The sequence below is a fragment of the Pinus tabuliformis genome, chromosome J (genome assembly GCF_031772625.1).
Source record: "Pinus tabuliformis cultivar Carrire ecotype Pingquan chromosome J, CPIR1, whole genome shotgun sequence".
NCBI classification, from domain to species: domain Eukaryota; kingdom Viridiplantae; phylum Streptophyta; class Pinopsida; order Pinales; family Pinaceae; genus Pinus; species Pinus tabuliformis.
The window spans coordinates 567,151,269-567,164,260 of record NC_142295.1 but is presented as its reverse complement, the minus strand read 5'-3'; positions in this window follow the sequence as shown (position 1 = coordinate 567,164,260).

The window sequence follows — 12,992 nt, the reverse complement described above, 5'->3', positions numbered from 1 at the left end:
TGCTTTAACCATTCACCTTAAGATGTTTTTACAATATAATTTTGTAAGTCTATTTAATATCTTCATTATCATAAAAACCAACCTATATCCATCTCAACTCCACATCTACCACTCTTAGGGGGATGAAATCTATTTATCCCTCTAAGCACTTGGTAGACCCATAATTAAGATGGATCTAAGATGATAGAATTTCCCCTTTAAATAGTCTATGCTCACATGAATACCATGGTATTACCATGGGTCAATACCATGGGTTATCATAAACCTGGAGCTTAAAAATTACTATTAGTAATTTATAAAAATTAATAAAATTAATAGTTGATTTTTATTTTATTTTTTATTTTAACCAAGCTAAAATGTTTAACATACATTAAATTACAACATCGATTTTTACTCTTGATCGGATCAAATATTTTTTCACTCTATGCTAGTTTGCATATCACGATATTTGATACCTCTCGGGGGTTAGTACATCTAGAGTAAAGATGGATCTATGTTGGTTTAATTCCCCCATTTAAATAGGCTACATTCGAGGTGAATACCATGGGTCAATACCATGTGCCATTTTGGTGAATACCATGGGTCAATACCATGTGCCATTTTTTATTTTTATTAATACTAATATTAGGGTTAATAATGTTTTTTTGCATGGTATTAATAACAATCTAGTTCATGGTATTTGTCCCATAGTATTTTGCCCATAGGTTTCACCTAAATATAACACATTTTTTGAGTGTTCCTAAATATAAGGTGACTTATGGAGTAAATATAAAAAAATGTTTTATTTGTTTACCATACCTCTAGTTTATTTATATTTTTATTAATTTACCATACTCTTTTACAAATATGGTATTTGGCCCATAGGATTCACTTAAATAAAACCTCTTTCTTGAGCCTTCATAAATAGAACGAGGGTTATGGACTAAATATAAAAAGAGGTTTTATTTATTTACCATACCTTTTGAGTAAGTATAAAAAGACGTTTTATTTATTTACCATACCTCCACTTTACTTATATTTTTATTTGTTTACACCCTTGCATGTATATAAGGTGACTTATGGAGTAAATCTAAAAAATGTTTTATTTATTTACCATACCTTTCGTTTATTTATATTTTTATTAATTTACCATACCTCTTTTATAAATATGGTATTTGGGCCTTTGGCCCATAGGATTCACTTAAATAAAACCTATTCTTGAAAATGGGCGAATGGATTCACTTAAATAAAACCTATTCTTGAAAATGGGCGAATGGAAGGTTGTAACTCCTAATTTCAAGGGCTAAATTTACCTTTTTTACCCTCTCCCTTAAAATAAGGTGGGCTATTTGAGGTGATTTGTAAAAATGTACTATGATACAAAATATTCGCCCACTAAAAATTTAAAACCCCTTAATTTTGCCAAAGGGCGAACATTTGCCCCTAAAATTTTCTATGCCAAGGATGTCGTATCAGAAATTCGATACATTTATATGGGGACTTGGCTTCACCAGAAGCAAAGCAGATCACTGTGTGTATTTTAAATTAATTGGTGACCGTGTTATTTATTTGGTCTTGGATGTGGATGATATGTTGGTGGTTGGAAGTGACAAAGAAATTATCTAGGATTTGAAGACCCAATTGTCCTTCAAATTCGACATGAAAGATCTTAGTGTTGCAAACTATATTTTGGGCATGGAAAGTGAAAGAGATCAAGCAAAGAGGAAGCTCTGGTTAAACCAGAGGAAGTATGTCAAGACAATATTACAGAGGTTTAATATGCAAGATAATAAACCGGTGAAGGTTCCTATTCCTGTAGGTGTGAGGTTATCTGTTGAACAGTGTCCCAAGACACAAGAAGAGGAAGAGGACATGTCCCATGTTCCATATGCAAGTGCAGTCGGTAGCTTGATGTATGCAATGGTCTGTACTAGACTAGACATTGCACATGTAGTGGGAGTATTGAGCAGGTTTATGTCAAAACCAGGGAAGAAGCACTGGACAACAGTGAAGCAGGTTTTCAGGTATTTGCGTGGCACTAGTGATTATGGTTTATGCTACCAAGGAAGATCAGGATTGGACAAAATGTTGGATATTCGTGGCTTTGTTGATGCAGACTGGGCTGGAGATCTGGATCAGAGAAGATCTACAAGTGGGTATGTGTTTAACCTATTTGGAGGTGCAGTTAGTTGGATGAGTAAGAAACAATTTGTAGTGGCACTATCAACTACACGGGCAGAATACATGGCAGCCACTCATGCAAGCAAGGAAGTAGTTTGGTTGCAGAGATTGTGTTCAAGTATGGGGTTACTACAGAGAGCTATAAGGATAGACTGTGATAGCCAAAGTGCAATTTTGTTGGCAAAGAACCCCACATATCATTCAAAGACAAAGCACATTGATGTTCAGTATCACTTTGTGAGGGATATGATAGAAGACAAAAAGGTGTTGTTGGTAAAGGTGGACACTTTGAAGAACACTACAGATGCATTTACAAAATCTGTGAGCTCTGAGAAGTTCTCTTGGTGTAGAGATATAATGGGAATTTCAGGGCAGGAAAAATGACTAATCTCTCTTGTGGCCCCCTATGGAAAGAAAAAAACAAGCAGAAGAAAGTTGGGTTGTGTTATATTCTTTCCATGACTAGCCCACGTAGTTAACTGGGGGGTTAGAGGGGGGTGGAGCCCCCCTTCGTTGCGCCGATTGTCTAGCGCGGGGGGGGGTCACAAGGGGGTTTGAGGTGTCCCTGTAACCCTAATTTATGGGGTCCGGGGCAGCGCCCCAGAAACTTTTTGTTTTGGACCCTATGTTAGGTTGGGTGGACCCACCTATGGTTTTGTGCATGATTTTCGCACGTGTTTTTTGGACGCGATGGTTTTCGGTCCATGGTATTGGACGCGATAGTTTTTGTTCCATGGTATTGGATGCTTCGACATGTGTAAATATATATTATAACATTGAAAGGAACATAATGAAAAATCAAGCTGGTAGTTCCGGTTTTGGGATCCAGGGGAAATCTCTATGTATATGTGTTTTATGTGTTATGCTCTCACATTGTTTATTTTTGGTGTTTTAGAATTCGTATGCAGGTAATTTTTGTACGAGGTTAAAACCAACACTTCCCACCATGGATGAAACCATGCATGTGAACAGTGTGAAATCCAACTCGAATTGTGAGTCCAGTGTCTCACCTTCTGATCCTTCCATGGATCCCTTCTTGGATTTCCTCAGTGGAAAATTTGTAGAAAAATGGCCCACCTCATGACAACGAAAGCACCGCACTTTCAATTTGTCAAACTTCTTCCCACCATGGGAAGAACTGGGTTGGGAATGAGAATCCTTCTCCTTCCCCTTCTTTTCCTTACTCGCTAAGGGACAGTTTTTTTCATCCTCCATGGATGAAGAACCATCTCTAGTGCTTCTCCTTATCTCCTCCTGCATTAGATCCAACCAAAGTCATTCCCAATCTGGCAATTTCTCTCTTCCATTAACCGAGTCCTAGCAGCTATGCTAGCTCTTAGGAAGATCGAGGACTGTAAGACTCACCATGTCATTATCAACTGTCGTGATCCCTACGCTTCCAAGCTCATCCCTGCATGTGGTGATCTTGTTCAGATACGTAGAGATCATGTCTCCCTTTTCACACTTGATATTTGAAGCTTGTCTTTCAGCGCCAACTTCCTCTGATCGCTGCTATTCTGATATAGATCTTTCAATATTTTCCACATTGAGAATGATGTTTCCTTCCCATGGAGACTCGAGAGTATGTGATCTCGAACTCCCTCCAGAAGAATCCTCCTTGATCTAGCCACACATTTCCTCCATTCCACCAATTCAGTAGCATCAGTCGACTTGGTGACTTCTTGATCAATGAAGTCCTTTAGACTGTTATCCTCTAATACTGCTTCCATGCAATCCTTCTAGGCTATATAATTTGAACTTCCATCAAGGGCATATTCGATTCTTAAACCATTGAACGCCATAGGTGAAATAGAGATGTGATAAGAACTCGATTTCTATATTTTGGAATCATAAACTTCAAACTTCTCCCTTCTTATATACTATTCCTCCTTGATCACCTTTGCTCCAATACCATGTAGAAATTCCCATTGTAGGTCACCTGATAATGCAATATACTAAAGCAAAATACTTGATCTACTTCTACAACCAATTATGTGGAAGCTTAATCGAATATGAGAAAGATCAATTGAACACATACTGATAAGAAGAAATCAATCATACATAACACAGAATAAATAACCAGGGGAAAGCTTAAGCATAAAACCCTAACTTTGTATTATCATACAAGTGGAAATATAGTCTGGATTACAAAAAGAATCAGCTCACAAGCTATCCTACTCTCTTTGCAATCCCTCTGTTGCTCATACATAGTCAAAGGCCTCTCTCAAACCTTTTCCTCTGCCCTCCAAGCCTCCTACTTCTTTGCGCAATTTTCCTTGGGGTACAATGCAGCCACTTGTGTGAATTAGCCTCTTCACACACTCACTAACCTTTGATCCAACTGCGCAATCCTGAAGGAGATAAATCCTTCTCCATGGATGAGCTTCCTTTATAGGAAAAATCCATCCAACTGATAGTACATTTTCCCTCCTCTGATCTCAACTAGGTCTTTTTCTGAACTGACATGCATGAGTTATTTATGAGAGAATATTCAGTTATTTGAAGTGCAGTAGTTATATGCAGGCATGCATTAATTAACTGAACTCACATTAATTTAAACAAACCGTTTAAATCAATCTAACTAGACTTGAATCAGTTAATTGAGCCAACTAATTACAACTCAAATTAGAACTCATCTTTATCTCTTTAACTGATGGACAAATTCCTTAATTAATGGAGAAAATGTCGCATGTCCTCACATAGACTTCATGTTTGATTTTTCACAACTAATTAACTCATGGTGAATTAATTAATTTATTTTCAAATAGCTGTTAAGTTCAAATTCTAATTTTACTTCCTATTTTAGTCGCGGGACTAACTAAAATTGGAATCCATCCCGAACTACTAAAAATAGCAATGCTATTTTTAGCACTTCCATTTTTCATTCCCTTTTGCTCAATCCAGCACTGGTACCCAAACTGCTATTTATAGTAGTGCTATTTTTAGCACTTATATTTTTAGCATTTCTTATTGCTATTTTCAACATCTTCAACCTGCAAACTAAATGTTCTTCATCCAGTTTGACAAACCCCTTAGGTTGCACTAAGTAGACTTCTTCTTTTAAGTCCCCATTTAAAAAAGCATATTTAACATCTAGCTGGTGAATCATCCAATGGTGTTTGGTAGCTAAAGAAATTATCATTTTGATTGTGTTTATTTTAGCTACAGGGTCAAACGTTTCATCATAATCTATGCCTTCTTGTTGGGAGTACCCCTTTGCAACCAGCCTAGCTTTATATTTATCTATGCTCCCATCTGCTTTAAATTTAGGCTTATATAACCATTGTCATCCTATGGGTTGTTTTCCTTCAGGTATTTTAACTAAATCCCAAGTTTTGTTTTTGAGAATTGACTCATACTCCTCTTCCAAAGAAACCCTCCATTCACTATATTGACTGGATTCTTTATAACTAGAGGGTTAAACACCATTCATCATACTAGTTATAAAAGAAATCTCCCTATATCTTGCTGGCAACTGAACATTCCTACCTGATCTACTAAGTGGTGGGGTAGCTTCAAACCTTGTCTGATCATCCTTTTGTGGACTTGGCTTGACAACTACAACATCTTCTTTCCCTTCCTGCCGCTGCTCATTGCTATCACCTGATTCATTGCTTCCTTCTTCCACCAACAAGGGCATGTGCCATTCTTCATTAGCACTCTCATGGCTTCCATCATTAACCTGCTCATGAAACACTACATCTTTGCTCGTAAAAACTTTATGAGTAGAGGGATTAAATAGTTTGTAAGCCTTAAATTCTATACAGTACCCAACAAAAATACATTTGATGGCCTTTGAATCTAGTTTCTCTCTATCTTCCTTTGGGACATGAGAAAAGGCTTTACTACCAAAAGCTCTCAAATGCTTAATTGCAGACCTATAGCGAAATAAAGCTTAAAAAGGAGTTTTGAAATCTAAACTTATTGTTTGAATCCTATTCTTTAGTTATATTGCATTATTAATTACTTCAACCCAAAACCCATTAGAAATATTCTTACCTTTTAACATACTATGAGCACACTCCACAAGGGTTTTGTTCTTCCTCTATGCAACGCCTTTCTGTTGAGGAGTTTGGGGTATTGTAAACTGTTGTTGTATCCCATGATCTTTTTAATATTTTAGGACACAAGCTTTCTTGTGCTCTCCCCCTTGATCTGAGCAGATAATCCTGATGCATTTACCCATCTGCTTTTCAACCGTACTTTTGAACTCCTTTAAGTATTCAAAAGTTTGGCTCTTCCTCCTAAGGAAACACACCCAAGTAAATCTAGTACAATCATCAATAAATAGTAAAAAATAGTATGCACTGCCTAATGACCTTGTCTGCATAGGCCCACATAAATATGTGTACCAGCTCGAGTATATCTCTCTTCCTTCTATCAACATTCACATGAAATTAATCTATGTGCATATTTCCAAGTGCATGTGCATCACAATCAATATGGACATGCTTTAAAATAGGAAGACCTTCAACCATACCTCTTTTCTGTAGTAGCAGCAAATCACTGAAATTAATATGGCTGAACTTCTGATGCCATAAGTCCACTGTAGTCATGGCAGATGATGTCAATGCCTGATGTTGTGTGCTTTTGACATTTAACTTGTACAATCCTCCCACATGAATACCTGATGCAATAGGCTTCATACGATCCAAAAAGTCTTTAATAACACAATATTATTATAAAATTTTACCTTTAGATTCTGATTAGTTATCGTAGAGACAAAGATCAGATTATTTTTTATCCCGGGTACATACATTACATTATGAATATGTCTAATATTTCCATCAGGATAAACAACAGGAATATTACCATAACCTTTGATTTGGTACCCTCTATCATCACTAAGATAGATGTTTGCTCCACAACTAGTCCCTTTGAAGTCTTATAACCACTGTCTATTTCTTATCATGTGGATGGATGCACCTGAGTCCACAAACTAGGTATTTGCTTCATTATCCTTAGTTGAAAACATAGAGTCAGATATGAACAGTCTGAGGCTCTCACTCTGTTCCTCATCAACAAAATGACCTGCATGTTGTTTATGTCTCTTCCAGCCTTCATCAGACTTCTTCTTCATGCAATATCTGGCTATATGGCTAGTACTACCACAATAAAAACATTTGGTTCTAGAGTCATTTCTATTGAAAGACGTACCTTGAGATGGGGGCATATTTCTTTGTGGGGTTGCACTTCTCTTTTGTGCTACATTTTTCTTTCCTTTGAAGGGTTTCTTCTTTGCCATTAAGGCCAGATATGAACTCTGAGATTTATGAGTCATCCACCTTTCCTCATCTTGCATGAGGATCCCTGTCAATTCTTCAAACATGGGAGCATTTTCTCTTGCATTCAAGCCAGTGATGAACATCTGATACTCATGAGTCATACCATTCATGGTAATTGTGACCAAATCTGTATCTGAAACAGCTTCACTTATGTCACCCAGCTTGTTCTTGAGTTCCTTGATCCGTGAAATAAATTCTACAACTATCTCATTCTCCTCCATCTTGATGGAGATAATCTTTCTCTTCAAGAACAACAATCGATTGGTGTTCTTGACCTCATAGAGATCCTTGAGTGTCTTCTAGATTTCTGGTTGAGTCTTGTAATCATGGATATGGAGAATAATTCAATCTTTGATTGAAAATTTCAGGAGCATTCTTGCCTTAGTCTCCCGCTTATCCTAGTCTTGGATTGCTGTTGTTATTCCTCCTGCAAGCACGTTCGGCTTCACCTCATCATTATTCACAACTGCCCATGCATTGTGTCCCTCAAGTAGGGTATGTAGCTTAAATTTCCAACCAAAATAATTGGATCCATCCAGCTTGTTATTCTCATTGAGGTATTCTTCTACTAACTGATTATTCATCTTGAATAAAAGAAACTTCAACCCCATCAACTTAAAAAAACAACCCCAGATCTTAAAAAATACTACAAATGCCAGATCCAATGAAAACTTCAATTAAAACTGAGCCCAGATCCCTTTTTTTTAATAGATCACTCCAATTCTTTCTTTAAAACATTCGCCCCCTTTATCAAATAACAAGCCCCCTCTTTTAATTAAATAATTAAATTAAAAAAATTTTAATTAAAATATTAATTTAAAAAAATTTCCAATACTGGTAGCCCTTGGTGGTTCCCTCCATCTCTCACGCTCGACGCCGAACAGTCTCATAGGCACTCGATTTCTCTAGGAGCTTTCATACTAGGATTTTGACAGTGCTCCAACATTTTGAAAACTTCCTTAGTTATCTCTCACCAAGATTTATATGCGCCAGTGCAAACACCTTCACTAGCTTCTGAATGATAGTGGAAGATGGGCCCATTGTATTTCTACAAATCCGATGTTGCAGTCAACCATAAATCCTAGTCAACACTCATTCAGATTGATGTGGTCTAAGGGAACATGCTCGCTGCCCTTCCAGAACTCAGTGCCCAGGGTTCTCTCCTCCCAAAACCCGACCACAAATCTTTCTCAATAAGCCTACACAACACTCGTCGTGCCAATATCTCCTTGACCTCATCGCACAATAGATCTCTTCACATTGCCCAAATGCACCCAAACAAATGGAACAATCCATGTCCACGACAGGCGGGTTGGAGGTTGTGGTGTAAACAATGATCGCTAGTGCTTTTATGGCCTCCCTCAATCTATAAACTTCATGGAGTTACAAATTTGAAACTCACCAAGCACCAGCTCAATTGTAGAGGCTCACTAAACCAAGAAGAGCTCAATTGCAAAGGTTTCCTGGAACCTGCAAGCGATCTCAGCGAAAATAGCATCGCCTGACTAAACCCAGAGCACCGCCCTGCATCCTCTTCACATGCAGCAAAAAACCTCCTCTTCAGCAGCGTCTATGGCATGCGTTGACTGTAATAGAGCCGCACCGATGAGAAAAAAGAAAAATCATAAGGCACAATTGTATCAGTGCGACTATGGCACTGGATCCTACACTAATTGATGCCAAATTTCCTTTAAAAACCATGCCTCCCATAGCTGCCTCCCAGGCACATAGATCTTCCTCCCAGCCTTCACTATAACTCCTCCACTCAGGATTACAGGTAGTCCTCAGGCCTATAGCTCTGATACCATGTTAAAGAAATAAGAATCAAATTAATTGTATTAAACCTGAGCAGCTCACAGGTGTGGAACACCACCTGGAGACTACCTCTGTAGAACATGCTCTGCCATTACAATCATTAGATGAGAAATATATAATTTAGACACATGTTAAAACAACACCCTAGAAATCAGGAACAAACTCCTAATCTAAGGTTCAGTTGAACCATCACTCCATTAATACATTTCATCATTAATCTCAGTAGCTTCCATATGCTGTGATGAATGCCCAAGCACATCATGTGATCTTTCGTTTTCTCATGAAGACTCTAACTTAGATCTAGAATGTGTTCCAGTCAAAGAAGACATTCATATCGAAACTTCCTCTTCACCTCACTTGCTCGTGTGTCCTACCATTCACAATGCATCCACATGCGTTAGAGATACTCCATGTTCTCTTACTTCTTCATCCAATGAGTTATCTCCTAAATTGACACAAGGCAGTGAGGCTATCCATGATGAAGTTGAAAACAGTTTAATCACAGAGCATACTTCCCATTCCCTGTCATCTCTTCTCTTGCATGAAGACAACTCTTCAAGTTAGATTGTTGAAGCTAAAAAATCTAGTGAAACTTGTGATAGAGATGGCTACCATCTTGAGAGAAATTTTGAAATCAGTAACAACAACCATCCTCAAGCCATGCATGATATGGTTCAAGCTTCAAAATATGATTCTGCAATTCTGGAAAGTTTCAGGACATGCCACAGAGTCGAGGCACTTCAATGTTCGTTAATGGTTATGTCAGGACCTCACGACTCTGGTAAGCCCCCAGAACCCAATCAAATCTGGTTTCTCATGCACAATCCATCTATCTGCATGGTTGCACTCGATGTGAATTCACATGTAAGGAATGTTTGGTATTTTGGATATGATCTCTCAAATTTTCAAAATTTCACTTATGATCGAATTCACAAATCTATCATGGTGCATCTATCTTCATGCACATCTCTTGCATAAAACTCGAGATGGGAGTGTCTGTCCTTCATGAAATCATGGAATTATGAAGTTGATCATCTCAAATATTGTCTTTGCCCGTGATCATACTTATCGAATTTTCCCTTTCATGATCAACTCCTTGGTCTTCTTGCAATCCTTGTACTACAAATATGTCTGCTCATCACACTAGAAATCTCTCTGGGTGATGATGAATGCACAAGCTATCATAGGAATCAATTTCCTCTTCATTTTCCATGCCCCAATTGATTTCACACATTCACAGTGCTAGCATCCTTTTTACAATCCTGTGATGACCATGGTGCCTGTGCAGTGTTTCACCAGTTGTAGGAAGGTGGTCCATCATGTCTTCATCATAGAAAACTTGGTTCCATTGTTCAAATAATTCACAATATTGTTCAAATAAATTTTTCTTCGTCCATTTCAAAATGGGAATTTGATATTTCAACGAACTCGTCTAATCATTCCTCTAACTTGGGTGACTATCATTCAGCTTATCATTTCCCCACAACACATCCAATGACACGTGCTTCATGCTTTCTGATATTCACCGTTTGACGTCCCTCTCTTTAGATTTTCATCAAGCAGATGAGGAACTTCAGCCTGCGCTAATGGTTATGATAGGTCCTCACTATCTTGGCATGACTATTGAGAATGACCAGACATATTTTTCCTTACAATATTCCCATTGTGATCTCGTCTGTCAAATAAAAAATTCACCCTTTCACAGATCACGAGGTTGTCCAAATAGCCATCATGAATTTTATGATCCAATCGCTCAATGGCTGGAACAATCTTACTTGGAAAGCCATGTTGCAGGTAACAAGCTTCAATCCTTCCTCGCGCTCCCTAAGAAGCTTGGTGTAGACAAAGACACAATTGCAAGAGGCTTCTAAGGTTTGTTAAATAATGGTATCCATCATAGATATAGGCACGTGTATTTGGAGGTTGTGACACTTTTTTCTACCCATGGGAAAGACCTTCCTTTTGGTGTGCAGCTGGTTCAATTTTTTGTATTTTCTATTGCACACTAATTTTTGTCTATTTTAATTGTTTGTATCTTTGTGGGTACAGGTCAAGAGCGACTATGGTCACTTCACTGGAAATTTTATTTCACGTAAACCTGAACATTTAGCAGTTAGAATAGGAGTAGTATTAGTTTCATCTTAGTTTCCCTTTCCTCGCACTCGTTTTGCACTCACAGTACGTCATGGTTTTCTTATTCTAGTTGTACATCCTATTTTCCTTGATAGTTTTTCTTTCTTGTCTTTTAGTTTTGTTTGCTTTTTGTGTACACCTTTCCTCTCATCTTGTTTTTCTTTTCATGTTGAGTTTTCCATTTTTTTTCACTACACGAATAAGTGTTGTACCTGCACTATGTTCTGGTTTCTGGATGAGTATGTGGTTGAAGTTAAATAGTCTTGTGACATTGCAACACTTGGCCAATCCCGTGTCTGTCTTCTTTGTTCTTGGTTGCAACTTTTGGTTGATGAAGTCTCTACAGAAAATATGATCTGCTTGTAAAGAAATTTTCGGTCGAATCATGAACCCATGGCCATTCTGGAAAACATCACACCTATACTCAATTTTCTGCTATGTGTGTTCAAGAATATCTAACTAGTATAAACGGAGAAGGGGAAAATCTAAACAAGCAAATCCGAATCAGAGGTCTTTACATGCTTCTCTGAAGGAACAACCTCTTTGGGGTTAAGCCAAGCTCACTGTGAGTGGAGAAATGCTTGTGTTCCTACGGGACTCTGTTTGGGTATCGTCTAGGGTTGCTAGCAATGGAGCAACACTAGAGATGAAAACTTATACTCTGAAAATATTAAGATCATGAGCCAAACTACCATTCCTGATTTTGAAACACTATGATATGGATGAATCTTTTGCATTTTGTTCGACTGAGTCGATACAAGGTGAAACGTGTCTGTCCACGGGGTAAGTGGGGAGGCCAAATTGATCTGTACAACAAATCAATACTTATTGAAAGGCCAAGGCCCCACACTGAAAATGAACCAAAATAAAGAAGAAGGCATTCAAGCAATGTGTTGCCAAGTGAGTGGCTACAACACCCTCCAAAATTTTGGCTTGCATCCAAAATTTAGAGCCTTCCTTGGATTTTCATTTGATGGTTGCAAACTCTCGAGCTCACCCCATGAGCTCTTGTGAAGTCTTTTCAACTTTTTTTTGCTTGTTTGACGAGCGCTTGTCTTTCAGAATGTTGATTTCATTGCCATGCTTGTGATCTAATTATTGAGATTTGAAGGGTTTTGTTTTCGTTTTTGGGTTTTCTTCATTATGCAAACATTCATCGTACTCACACACAAAGTTATAAACAATGTTGTGAAAGTGTCGTCATGGTCATTTGAAGGTCTATCAAAAGTGTCACACTTGTCGATCTCAACTCCAAGGCAGTCTCACTGAGGGCATGTTTTGTCTTGTTTTCATGGTGGTCTATGTTGTCTTGTCATCGAGTATGCTAAGTGTATGTTCACAATGTCAGTCTACATAAGTTTGCTTGCTTTCAACACTTAGCCATCTTCCCGAAAACCTGCTCGACCAAACAACCTTCTTCTATCGGAACCCGACTCAGTTGCACTGTGTAGTCTCAACCCTCATTGACCCTGCTCTGTTTCCTAGAACTATGCTTTTCTTGAGGATTCCCTCCAAGTTAGTTTCATTGCGCAATCCTAGAGGTGAGCATCCTATCTGCCCCCTAGAATTGTACAGAAATTGCCTCCCTTTCTAACTAAA